This window comes from Palaemon carinicauda, chromosome 40 (assembly GCF_036898095.1).
Source record: "Palaemon carinicauda isolate YSFRI2023 chromosome 40, ASM3689809v2, whole genome shotgun sequence".
Classification (NCBI taxonomy): Eukaryota; Metazoa; Arthropoda; class Malacostraca; order Decapoda; family Palaemonidae; genus Palaemon; species Palaemon carinicauda.
In genome coordinates this window covers 12,799,500-12,814,499 of record NC_090764.1, presented here as the reverse complement: position 1 = coordinate 12,814,499, position 15,000 = coordinate 12,799,500, and positions in this window count along the sequence as shown.

Sequence of the window (15,000 nt, the reverse complement as noted above, 5' to 3'; positions counted from 1 at the left end):
CAGCCAAAAAGGTCATCCATAAGCCACCTTCCACGTCACGGCTCATCTCATTGCCTTTGCCGTTGTCATCAGATTTTCCCAAGACTTAGAATTTTCATGAAGCCGACAAGGGAAAAGATTTAAATCTTTTTGCATGGTCTCACACATACACATACATACACACAAACACACACACATACAGATGCTTTAACATTTCACAAATAAAAAGTAAAACCAATGATTGATCTTCGAATTCTTTAATGTTCTTAATCTGTCAATAAAAGCAATACGTAATTGTGGCTGTATATAAAGAAATATAAATCATTCCTAATATTATTCTACACAATATTTGGACTTTGTGACCTCCAATTTACAGTGTTAGCTACTGTAACTTAATTAACTTCTTGCATCTCTATAAATTTCCATTGAATTTTCTAACATTCTCCGGGGAAAGAACAAATTTGTTAGTAGTCCACTTATCCCCTGAATTACTTCTGTGTTAAATTTTATAATCCTTGTTACTATTTTTGGGTACACAGTAAAACTTAAAATAACGTTGCCAGTTTACCTGACTTTGATATATCAATCGTCAGTGCAAGGAACATTAGCACTGATAACTGATAATGACATTCATTTATTGCATGAAAGGATATTATAACAACTGCATAACACATCAAAGAAAGTGGCATTCATTATATATGTAAATAAAATTACTATATATGACCCGATCCATGGAAAAGAAACTCATGGGTCTGTAGGCGCAACAAGTATTACATGGCTGCTTGAAACGAGAGAACACTGATTGCTAAAAAAGTCCCTTAATAAAAGGGACAGCGATCCTTTATTTTTGCAGAGTAGGCTGATTTCATGAAGTGAGAAAAGGTTGAGTTACACGAAAAAGTTCCGTGAAGGAATCTTCTTAATAAGAGAAGAGAACTATGCAAGCAAGACATCATTAAAAAAGAGATTGATAAGATCATTTTAAATCTTTTGCACCAATCAATAAAAATGTAAATGCAAAATAATACTATTTTTGCGTATTCCCTACTGCTATCTCTATTTTCATAAGATGATAACTTCGCTCTCAATGTTCTATTCCTCCAAATAAACTCTTACTATCTCTGTTACGAATTTCTGTAATTTTGTGTAATATTCTTCAACATGCCAGATCCGAATAAGATAATTTCTGAACACCAACCATTCCACATACCATTCACTATTCATTTTCCTATCCCAAACGTTATACTTACGTATGCTTTTCTTTCTCTTGACTTAATTGCATGAACCCATCTACAAGACAAAAACATTTGGAAGTACACCATTGAATTCGACCATTTCTCTGCTAAAGCAAGAATTGAATTATACAGCGGTAATTTGCCAGACAGTAGTGGGTACAAGGAAGAATGACTTGTAAGTTAGGAGCCACACTCATGATTATTTTTGAAAACCGAATTCATAACAACCAATGAGGCATCTCTCGAGTTTAATAAAACAGCAAACCATATCATATGTATTTGTTAACAATATATACATGCATACATAAAAATATACATAAGTATCAATATATATATATATATATATATATATATATATATATATATATATATATATATATATATATATATATATATATATATATATATGTGTGTGTGTGTGTGTGTGTGTATCATATTACATTTAAATTGTGAATATGTGTATCTATATACATATGTAATGAACCCACGCCATAAAAATATCGAAAACTCTACAGTATGCATCACAATCTGGTAAATTTTACGGCCCAATAACACAGCAAGCTGCCAACTAAAAATAGAATACAATTTCATGATGACCAAAATAAGGAACACAATTTATTTGCTGTAAATGCCATTTTTTTGTAATTTGGCGAGATTGGACCCTTCCTATTTGACATTCAAAATAACAATGAGAAAACCACTAAATTCATATATTACTAATCTTCACATGTTAATGCGCAAGACATGACCGCAAAACATATAGAGAATGTTATTTATGACTATACAAATCATTCATAGCGGTTGAAAACAGAAGAAAGATAATACTGATAAAGTTGTTAAAACACAGTGTCTCCCATCTGCAAAATATGTACTTTTTAGTAAAGTTAATAACAGGTGATGACACATACCATGTCAACTTCTTGAATAACATACATTATCCCAATTCAAGAGATTTCTTAATCTTGTAAGAACGTTTCATTATAAAACACAATTTATTTCGCTTTTAATTATTTAATTCCTAAAAAAGTGAAGTAAAATGTATATATCTGAGGATTTGTGTAAGACAACTAAACCTTGAATTACTGAATACTTTCAATTATACAGACAATCTTCTTTTAGAACTTACTGTTATTTTTCATGGGTTTAATTAGCTTTATGCCTGAGGTAGGACTGGATTTGACTTCATAATTTTGGCCAGATAGCCAGGGGCTAGGGCCTATGAGGCCATTCAGCACACAGGTGCAACTGGCGGAAAACCCTGCAGTTGAATTACAAGTAAAAGTTAGAAGAGGTTGGGCAACAAAATGCAGTTAGGGCAGCTAAGGGCCGAAAGGAGCAGCAAAGACCATCAACTTAGTAATGCTTACAATACACCTCGTTTAAAGAATTAAAGGCCACTCATGAATGGCAGAGGCAAGGGACATTGACACTGCCCTATCAAGCAGGACAATGCCCGAGAGACTGACATATGATGAGCGCCCAAGGCCCCTCTCCACACAAGCTAGGGCCAAAGAGGGTCAGCCAATGGCTGCTGATGACTCAGCAGATAGACCTACAGGTTCCCCCCAAAAAACCCATCCTTAGCTCACAAGGATGGTGAGGTTGTAGCGACCAAAAGAACTAACGAGTTTGACCGGGACTCGAACCCCACTCTCGCGATCTCCAGTCAAGGACGTTACCACATAGGCCACCAATAAGTGATATATTATAATACAACGGTAGTCGAACTAGTTTTAGTTGATGTTTATCATTTATATATTTCGTAAAACAAAAATTTTGTTTAATCAAATATGATTGGAAATCGTTGGCATTAAGAAAAAACATATACAAATTTTATAATTCTAGTAATAGTACGAAATATTCAGAACTTGTAAATTACGAATTCAAGATGATAAATTTGAATGCCATGAAACAGCAACAAAATGTTAGTCCTCAGTCCTTATAAATTAATCTGGAAAAAAAAGATATCTACATTATTCTGACTTATTAATCAAAAAATTAATTCATAGTTATTTATTTTCGATTTCCCTTGTCATTGCCAATATTAAGCTGCTGTGTTTTATTCAGGTAGTTCATTTCAATAGCTTTGAACCTATTGGTCATAAAAAGGATGTCTTAATAAAGCAAGTGTCACAAAACTACCTGTTGCAATAACATCATTTCCTGTAGACCAAAGAGTGTCAAAGCAAATGGTGACACTAAAAAATCTGTTAAAATTCTAATTGAGAAAAAAATAATTTAACCATTTAGAATAAGAATTTATATATAACTGAATATTCGAGTCATGATATTAAATTAATTTTCCTATTATCTGCAACTTCAATTTCCCTGTTACATACTTATAAATACGGAAGTCCCAACAAAAACATACTGTCTGATCAACTTGTGGATATATACCAGTAAATTATTTTATCGTAATACCGAAAAAATGCCTTCCCTTATAAGTTACTTTCCTCACATTATGGACTGAAATGTCAACATATCTCTTTCTTTCCAGAGTCAACCAGTGCCAATTGGCTTTGCTTTACGCAGATAAAAAAGGCCGTCCTAGATTACGAGTCTACCTCATGCCACATTCATTACAAGCAAAAATAACAGCAGAAATAACATTTATAATGCTGATAATAGTAGTGATATCGACGATGACAATAATTCTAAATTTTTTCATTTCCTACAATAAATTATTAAACGCATCACACAAGCAGTTATCACCTGTTTTATCTTTAAAATAATCCAAAGGGCATAAAAAAGAGAGCATAAAAAAAATTGTATAATGAAAGAAGACAGGCATAGCTGTCTACCAAATACTCCACAGAGAAATCTTTACAGTAACAGCTTTCCTTCTTCAAAGAGAGGCAGCGTCAACGACTGCAAATATGTCACTCAATGACAAAACAAAAATCTCTTAGAAAAAAAAAAGTAAATCTCGAATTCAATGTTCAACTCAGCACAGATAAAATGGACCAAGAAATCCTATAGAAAATGACTATGCCCTTTTCCTTCTTTTCAACATTTTCAGAATTTTCGAAAAGAGGGGAAGGTTAGCACGAGGTAAGGATGAGAGGTGGGATGGGGGGAGGGGGAGATTGTGAGGGAGGGTTACAACGGAAGAAACATAATTTAAAACTCGTTAAAAATAACAAGCGGAGGCCTCTTAACCACGCCACCAAGGGGCTGCCTGCCTGCCTGCCTGCCTGCCTCCTCCTTGACTACTGAACGAATGAAAGACAAAAAGCAAATACAAGAGGAAATGGGAAAAGATGCACTCTAAGTATCAAGCGAAATCTTTCTATTTAAGAAATAAATGTTCTACCAAAAGAAATTTTCTCCACAAAAAAGTGATAAATACTTGTAAATGTCTACTCCAACTGCTTCGATTTTGGCATCAATGTCATTTTTATATATCCATCATAATACATAACACTAGTATTGTTCATGCATTTTTGGTATCAGTAGTAGCGTTTTTTTTTTTTTTTTGTGAGAAACAGTTTCTATTACGGCCACTGCGTTTTTTTTTTTTTTTTTACTTTTTTAATTATAGCTTTACCATACAAAATAATCGAACGCTTGATCCATATGCATTTCAAAGAATACTACAAATTCATGAATAATTCTAATTGGAAAACACAGAATAATGATAAACTTCTAAAAAAATCTTACTACTTATAGGGGAAATTAAAGTATTACTTGCCACCAAAGCATTCCAAGAAAATCTTTATGATTGTTGTGACCACCGATGTTTCTTAGCAATGTTTATCAAAAACATGATCCGGGAAATAAAGGAATAATAGCTCCCTGCCCTTGATCCTCATTCCTGTAATGGCATCGTTTGAAAATCAAATCTCTTGGACAGGTAGAAATAAGTAGAAATAATTACTTAGACAATACTGTTTTTCTGATATGCCATAAGTGAAGAAAATGGTATATAAGACATTCGTGGTGTGTCTTCCCTATGAATGAAGAGTATATAGTCATTTGAAAATATGAGTTGTAATTTCAGGTACTATTATGTCCAATTTACTTCAATTTTATATTTAGTTCAAGAACATTTAGTCTACTGTAAACTGAAAAACTCAATTATAAAAATTCAGGAGGATAATGTCCTTTGCTTATCTATCTAATTCAGCCCTTACACAAGAGTGAATGAGACAAACCCTATGAAAACAACCGAAAAGAAACTACTGCTGATTAAAGAATGTAACGTTCGGACGAGGAAGAAGAAAGAAAATTGAATTTGAGAAAGGCATGAAAAGGAAAGTTGAACATGGAGAAGACCCTTGGAAGGAAATTGGATCTGGGGGAAAGATGATGAAAGCCAGCTAGATCTGGCTTAATATTTTGAAGGTCAACTGGTTCTCCGAAAGGATGATGAAATCGCGTTTGGTCTGGAGACAGGTAATGAAAGTAAGATGAATTTCAGAGATGGTAAAAGTTGAATATTGGGAAAGACTGGGTAATTAACCTGGATCTGAGGAGGTGCTGTTCTAAATAATTTTGGACCTGGTAAAGGAAGGGGAGAATAAATTCCAGAGGAGAAAAACTATACAGAAGCGCTTAGATTACGTTGGAGAGGGTCACCTGATTAAAATAAACTGAAAGAAGAATATTTTTTTCTTTCTTTTAAGTACTGATTCCAGAGGAATAGAATGTACATGTTGAGAAAAACAAAAAGGAATTTAATAGCCTGTCAACATTAGACGACGGAAAATCAGGTATGAGTTACCACGTGATGATGTAACTAGCTAACAATCCTTTCAGCTGGAGATGACATACGTAAGACCAGTTCTGAAGCAGAACAACAGAGAAGAAATCTCAGACTTCTGGTTTTATGGGGAGTTTATGTGATAGATGTAATATAACAAAATAATTAGACAGATTTGTTTCGTTTTGTTAGAATCTTTCACTGCCGCAAAAAAATTTTTTTTTACATCTCTGTGGTACCATATATGCTTGAAGAGATTTTCTTTGTACTTTTTCTTTCTTTCTTATCTTTCTGGTACATCCGCTCCAACATTTCTTATCCTTTCATTCCCTGTCATAACTAAAATTATTTTTCTTACGTCCATGTTTTTCTCTCCAACATCCTCGAGAGGCACCCACTCCTTGAGCTTTTCGTAAGGTAGGGTGGCATGGGAGGTTGGTAGGTTTTGGGGTGGACGGTAGGGGAGGTGTGTTCCAGGTTATTGGATCCTCCTTTGGCTGGGATTTGGAAAGTTTACGATCCAATGACCCACCACAAACACAGAATATAATTCCTCTTGTCCTTTTATTCTTGTAGCTTATAATACCTATCATATGGCGATCAATAAAGGCCAGCGTTGTGACGACCGCCCCAAATGGCCGCTTGCCGCCCGCACAGGTCAGCTTCGAGAATGGCCTCCCGAACGTACGTATGACCTGAGACGTCCTCGCCTGCCACGATTCACGTTGCGTATAGACTTTTAGGAAATGCCGTTATCAAAATTACAACCGGACAAATGTCTTTAGCTGTCGTCGTAAACATGGCCGTGGCCGAGGAGCGGAGTATTCTTGGTGTTTTGAAAGTCGTTTAGTGTCTTGTGTCTTTTCAATTGTACAAGGAGGAGAGGGACCAAGACATAAGGAGAAGAGGGTGGTGGAGATTTGAAAAACTTATTCTAAAATTCCTTATTAGCATTAATATTGATCATAGTCGACACTGTTTGTTTCTTTGAATATCCAGCATTAAGGAAACGTGTCTTGCTCTGTAAAGCAAACGATATAGTATGAGCCCAAAGGCGATGATCTTTGATTTAATCTCCTATGGAGAGAGAGAGAGAGAGAGAGAGAGAGAGAGAGGAGAGAGAGAGAGAGAGAGAGGAGAGAGAGGGAGGGAGAGAGAGAGAGTGAGAGAGTGAGAGAGAGAGAGAGAGAGAGAGAGAGAGAGAGAGAGAGAGAGAGAGAGAGAGAGAGAGAGAGAGAGAGAGAGAGGGGGGGGGACCAGTTTTATTGACCATGATTCTATTTCCGTTATCCTTGTAAATACGAAAGAGAATGCTAGAATATACAAATATATTGACAATGATAAAGGAAACTTAATAATGGGTAAATATGGAGCATTTCCTTATGCCCCCAAAACAGAATTTCCCCAATTATACTTGACATATCTACTATAAATAGACCTTGCTAATCGTTTCTCGTACTCAGTATATTTGTCTGAATCTTCCTGCCTTGCGCACATACTGCAAGACAAATCAGATGGTATGTGAATTTTATACTCAGTTATTTGGCCATAACTTCGTTAAATGTCAACCAATTTTCATGGTTACTATTATATCTTTGAAAAATAGATTCTCTAGATACTCAAGTGCAGTTCACATAATCTTATTCCTGCTCCCTGATCCAGAAGTTACGATTTTATGTAAATAATTAGATTTTTAACCAGTTTTTCACACTTACTCTAGGATATTTGACCTAGCACAGAAAATGGGGACCAAGTGATGATTTTCTTTTCTTGAAATACCTTGAGGGATTCAAAACCTATTGCTAATTATATTGCAAAGAGTTTCTTTCATGACAGATGAGGTATTTTACCATTATATTTAAACGCTATTATTTCCAGTATTTTAAGGGACCTATATATCTTGAGCATCTTCCATGGAATGCTGCATTGTTTTGGCTTTTAATATTACTATGTTTTTCAGGTATCTATTCAAAGCAATAAATATTGTTTGTTTCTTTTACAGGGAAATACCTTCAATGGATGAGATGGCGTTACTATGACTAAAGTAAAGAAAAGACTAAAAGCAGTTAAAGTTCCGTGCTTTATATTCGGTGGCATGGCTTTTCTTCATGAAATTGTTCGACTGACTGTTGCTTACTCCTGGAAAACACACTATGAACCATTAAAAATACGAGTCTGAATCAATATGACTGAACTTCTATTGACTTTCTGTGCTCCAGTGGTTTTTTTTTATCAGACTTCACACACAAACACACACACACACACATCGCTTGCAAAGCTCCGGACTAATTCTGAAAATAATTAAAAGGGTAAAGAATCAAGACAGTCAAAACACCAGAGGACATCAAATACATAAACTTATGCATATGAAAAGATTTGTATATTTTGTGAGAAGATAAAAAAAAACATTGAAAAAGGATCTCAAATTCATGAAAAATAAAACTCAAGCTGTAAATTTTAGCGTTGATATACGAACTTGAGATGATGCAATCCTTAAATCAGATGGAAGAATTTTGACACTTACTTCGAGGGATATCGTGGTAGCAGGAACTCATTACCATTCCACTTACTATGAACCATACATGAAAGAACAACCAACCATTAACAAAAGGGAGATGATGCTACTCTTGTTAACTTGTACAAGTACTGTACAGTATATTCGGGATATGTTCTCAAGAAATCTTAAATTCTGCTTACATATTTTACATCAAATCTAGAATCTATCGTAAGTAAAAAGGAAGCAGAAGTCAGTGATGCAACATAGAATCATCTCAGGCACAATATCAATGTAGAATTTGACTAGAGTTTACGTTTTTTTTTCACAACTAAGTGAAGGGTTTACATATGTCCACATAAGCTTACTATAAACACTGCTACTTACGATTATCTAGACTTGAAAAGTGAACTAGCAAATCTGAGTCAAGGGTCATAATTGGAACAACTGATCATTCATGTAGATGCTATATTGTTTAATTAAGTGAGAATGAGATGAAGGCAGAGATTTGACCTCCAAATCCTGATGAATTGACAGAGAAATATATTGTCTTACCAGCCTGTCCTACTCACTTTTTACAGGTACTCATTGATGGCCAAGAGGCATTGACTTTTGATCAAACCAACAGAATGGAATGGTTTATAGGTCAGGATATTCTGTATGCTCTTTCAAGCCTATGGAATCTGCACAAGACTAAAAACAAATTGAAGCCCTGGTTTCCTTTGCTCAGCTTTCCAATATTAGTTAGCATTTTAATCTTCCCAGGAGTACATTTGTTTACAATATTGATACTAAACTTCGTTACCTAACATTGAGCCCCATTCAGTTTCACGGGGTTAAAACATCACTAGTGTTCCCCGGAGTCACAGCTATTCATTCCCTGTGATTAATTGCATGGTTTAATCTACAATTTAGTTTTGGCCCTTAATTAAATACAGTATAATTTTCAAATGTTCATTCATGTAGAATGACAACAGGAATATTCTCTATTAAACTAAGATTTCAATAAAAATAATGCCTATATATGGAAGGAGAAAACAGGGAAAAAAAATAAATAATAACTAAAAGTGAATAACTGGATCAAAAAAGATATCCAAATGAGAAAATAGCATCGAAAGTCGGAAAAAACTTAGGCTGAAAAATAGCGTTTTTGAAGTACCATTAGTTTGTATCAAAAGTCATAGGCATCGACACCAATGATACTGCGACAATGACAGCTTCAAATTCTTACAAAAAAAACTCCACATATTAAACCTATTTCACCACAGGAAAAAAAGCCCCACATGTTAAACCTATTTCACCACAGGAAAAAAAGCTCCACATGTTAAACCTATTTCACCACAGGAAAAAAAAGCTCCACATGTTAAACCTATTGCAACATTCGAAGGTCTGAAATGCAATAGACTGTGAAATGGTGCACTGCAAAACGGTACAAGCAACCAATGAAGCGACCTAAAGAAATAGAAATTGAGGGAGGTGGCCTAAAAGAATATATATTGCTGATACTTCAAGTCATGGCACTGCTAAGAAGGATATCACCACTTTATCTATAACCCAAACATTCCTATAATAGGTGACCTCCAAGCAGGAAGAACAGTATTGAAATAAATGTACAACTAAAATTCTGGAAGCATCAGAAGATAAACTTCTCGGAAAAAGATTGCTTGCTGCTAGACATTGCTGCAGGTACGACAAATATCCAGAATATTTAGATCAATGTTACTTCTGTAAAACTAATCATGACAAGAAAAATAAAAGTAATATTAATAGAGATAGGGTAGAATAACATTGAGCAGAATAAGTTTATTTGATATGGAAGTAAATAGAGAGAAAGGTTTACGAAAAGATGGATCTCAAAATAAAATATGCTAATGAAGATAATCTATCTGAAGTAAATACAGTTCAGTGTCCAATGAGTATTTTGAAGATGTTTGTTAATGTAAAATACAAGAAAAGGTAGAGCTAACTGACAAAAGAATGGCAAACGTTTCTGTAAAGTTGAGAATGTTAGTGAAAATTAATTATGAGGTTGAATAATGTAGACTCCAGAATTTAATACCATTACGAGAAGTTTAGGAAATAATGAGCGAGTAAAAAATAGTACTTTATAGGTATAAATGCATAGGTAATTAAGGCAATTGTAAGGATTATACGGGGGAAAACAATGGGTGTATAGCGGGATTCTGATGTAAAATAAGGCAAAAGATAAGGGATTATAAAGGGGATAAACATTTCACCTTTAAATAAGGAAGCATGAGAGAGAATTTTTAAATTAATGGAGAAAGATATTTTGGATACCTAGTTGTAGAAAATGTTTATTGGTGTCATTTCTCCCTGCATTTCAAAATCATTGTCATAGACATGTGAGAAAAAGAGAGAATGGCCCTCTAATTTTACAAATATTTTCTCTGTAAAAGCAAATAACGGATACAAACTGGCATTAATAAAAATGTTCTGGATTTGATGTTTCACTTTGAAGATATGATGTAGTATAGCTAGCGTAACTATGAGAGATTCGAGTAACTTTAAGATATCCCATGCTGAAAATGAAGCGATGCTTTAAACGATAACATCACCTTTCATCCGACACAATAAGAGATGCTTTGCGGCTCTGTGAACCAACAATAGATTTCTCTTACTTGAGCAATCCTCAAGTCATGTTTCTAATTAGCACAGAAATTGTCTCAACGACTAATCTACGGCCCTAGGAAACCATCACTTTGCAAGGCATGTCTCATCCATCTTCACTTACAGCATAAATCAAAACATCATTTTCAATCAGGCCATAAGATATTTCATGGCTGCATTTAGAATATGCTAATGATATTTAACATTAACACTGCTCAATAGTTATTTGTTCTTAACGGCCAGAATCCGATCATACGATACACCGATTGAGCTATAGGTCAGTGAATCTTTTTTTCTTGAAGTAATATTTTATATTTATAAGAAAAGCGACAGGAATTGTACGTCAGAACGGTTTAATGATACTTATAAACTACTTTATTTTCCTTATTCTTTCTGTCTTCTCGAGGGTTAATAAAACGTTATAACAGGAGACTTTTCTAAATTTTCAACTCATTCAGCTCAAAACAAAACAAGAATATTAATTACTGTTATAATTCTATCATTTTAGTGGTCACTGGAATGTTAATTTTTCTCCTATTATTTAATTTTATCAACATGTCCACAGATATGCAAATACTTCCAGTATGTAAAATATAGAGTTGACTATATACACTTTATAATTACAGTCCTAAACATAAAATATCAAGCAACCATGGACTTAACATCGCCGATCACACTACAAAGCAGTTCAAAACGAACCATACAATTTTTTGTTCGTCCGATTCTGAGTGTCTTTTATTGAAAAAAAAAAAACATACTAATACAGTATTGTGTTCAAAAGATATAATTTTCTTTCCTACATTGGGTCTCTCCAATTGAAAGGCAAGGTAGCTATCATTCATACATCAGAACCCATTAAAGAAATACTTCAGGAGTTATGCGGTGAGACCTACTATTTAACATACCAGCTAGTTTACTTAACCTCCAAATTCACCCTCTTACCAGCTGATTAGGATTTAATCAAAACTACCCACAATGAATGAATATCTGATGGTGGTCCACACACAAAAGTTGTGTGCAATAAAAAGTATTTCCTAATTCATACTTGGATCAAACCATATATACTTTAAATTAGAGTTCTACAAATCATGTTTACAGAGATCACAAATTTATTTATACTGCACATGGCATCATGTGTTGATTTCCATTACAAATTCATTCAATATGGATGATTCTAATTAACTACTATTAATTGGGTCTGAAAGTTGGGTAAAACTCGCCGCTATGCAAGACATTAGTATCATCAGGTAATTCTTGAAGTACAGTAGTAAGCACGTTCCGGGCTATTTTATGGTTTCTCTTGACGTGATTGGTAGGTACCTTATGGTTACCCTTTCCTACATATACAGTATACTTCATATGAACAAAAGTTTATCAAAATAACTTTCTAGTCTTTATCAATTTTATTTCAAATGCATACGATATAAAAATAGGACGTTCCTAGGGTCAAGACAATTTTTTTTAAATATTCGATTAAAACTTCTGTGCAAAAGCTGGAAATAAGAAAAAAAATTCTCTACTTAACAATTTTTCTTTATTAAAACATTTAAAAAAAAAAACAGAATTTCTACCCAAGTACAATTTCTGAACGCCAAAAGTGATAGGACGCCTTCACATCCCATCATGCACGATCAGGTTATTCGCCACAATACTCTCGAAGTCTAACCGTCTCCAGATGGCATGGGTGGACTTCAAAGAAGCAGGCAAAAAGGATGCTAGGTATTAGCTATCAAAGGAAAGAGCCAAGACTACCTAAAAGAATCTCTCTCTCTCTCTCTCTCTCTCTCTCTCTCTCTCTCTCTCTCTCTCTCTCTCTCAAAGATTTTAGATATGTGTGGAACCGTCTTACGCTCAACGCCCTTTCCTTTTCCCGTCCCCTCCTCCACTTCTTCTTCTTCTTCTTCTGTTCCTGCAAAAGAGAATTTTGGAGATTCTTTGTGAGCCGGCGATATCATCCCGTATTCGTCGAAAGAGGCACTGGTCTGAGAAGCTGCTTTTATAGGGAAAATGTATCTTCAAAAACCTTGCCTCGGCTCTCTAACAAGAGTCCAAAAATTTGAAATTGTAATTTTTCTCCCACTTTTCTCTGGGAGGTAAAGGTTGGTGAAGGGTGGACACCCCCTCGTGGGTCTTAAGTCCCCAAGTCGTAAGAGTTATATTCCCCTGATGCTCTTGCATATAACACGATTCCTTCGGCCTTCCCTTGCCTGACAAATTCTGACTTGAGAAAGAAAAGAGAAGCTAAATCTTTTGAAAGTTGAGGGAGGCCATTTTCCGCTCTGGTTTGTTTTATGTGGCCCTCTCTTGTTCCTTTTCTTCTTTGGCTTTCTTCCTCACATCAGAGGCTTCCCAGTAGAACGGAGATCGGATATCACAGTCGACACGGCAGGCAGAACGTCGAGCAGAACACGGAAGAAATATTGTGAGAAATGACGAGCGAGTGAGAGGGGGCATACGCCCCCCTTTTAGCCGCAACCCACACGAGTTCGAGCCCAATTTGCGTGTTAGCTGGCGCGTGGCTTCACTGGCGTCCTGACCCCTTGTCAAACCCTTTGATCTCACTACAATACATTTAGCTGGGCCACCCCGCAGCACCGTCCCCATGAAAGGGACCCATTCTATCGTGTAATGCCGGCCGCTCCTCATCTCTCTTTGGCCACACGAGGCTCTCAGGCGAAATGCACATTAATATTTATTGAATCGAAGTCCAGGTCAGTTGGTGCATCCGAAGAGAAGGAGGCTGATGGCGGTGCTGCGAGGAATACGAAGCAAGCGCCTCATGAATCCTTTATGACCAGCCCCGAGCCGGCCAATCAGCGAATGCTACGTCACAGGCGTGCGCCTTATTTGAATATCCACCCTCTCCCCTTAGTGATCGACTCTCCTCTTTGCCTCCGCGCTGAACCGACTATCGGCTTTAAAAAATCATTCTATCGGCTACTGCTCCCCCCCCCCTTCTCCTCCTTATACTCCTACTACAACTACTACTATGTATCCCCTCATCCCTCCCCCCACCCCCATTACGTCCCTTAGGGCCGTTCATTCTTTCTTTTCTATCTCTTCTGTCAATACAGAAAAGACATCCATGGCTCTCAGGAACGACAGCGAATTAGTAAAAAGATAGAGAGAGGAGAAGAAGGAAAATAGAAACCTTTAACGTCGTCTTCAAACCGAAGCGTTGATGTCGTCTGAAGTTGAGCCAATCGAACCGAACGAGGGGAGTTGACGAATGGGAAGAGAGAGAGGGAAAGAAAGAGAGAGAGAGGAGAGAGAGGAAAAGACAGAGAGTGCCACCCTCCCATCCCTAACCTCATCCATCCCTCAACCCTCGTCCCCTCGCCCCGCCACCATTAAAAGACCATCTCCCCTTCCTTGAAGATCTTCCCCCTTCTTTCCTTAAAGTGGTTTCTTTTTTTACAAGGGCCGGGGACGTCGAGGCTAAATTTACATGAGCCAATCTGCATACAGTACGTATGGTGATGGGAGGAGTCTTGTCACCCCATCCAACCAGTTGGAGTAGTCCTTGAGAAGAGACGCGAGCCGGTTTAAAGGCGTGAGGGGAATGACGGAAGGAGAGAAAGAGGGGAGGTGATGAAAAATTTGAATGATCGTTCTGCATATGCGTCACACAATAAGTGGGCGGGGCCGAAGGGTTTCCGGGCTTAGATCCGGTTCCTCATTGGTCCAAGATGCGTAAGCTGTATGCAAATCAAATTGAAGGAAATATTCAAGATGGTCTTTTAAATTTGAATATGGTAGAGAACGAGTGAAATGGTGGTTTGCTTAGGCATGGTAGCGTCGACTGAATGTCTTGCTACACGTTCTTCAGTATAATATGTGGAATGTCGAAAGTAAAACGACAAACAAACAAAATCGTAGACTTCTGTAACAAATAAGAGCAACATCTGGAGAAAAAAAAAATTGAAAACTTTTTTAATTGTTTTTAACACAAGAGGAAACCT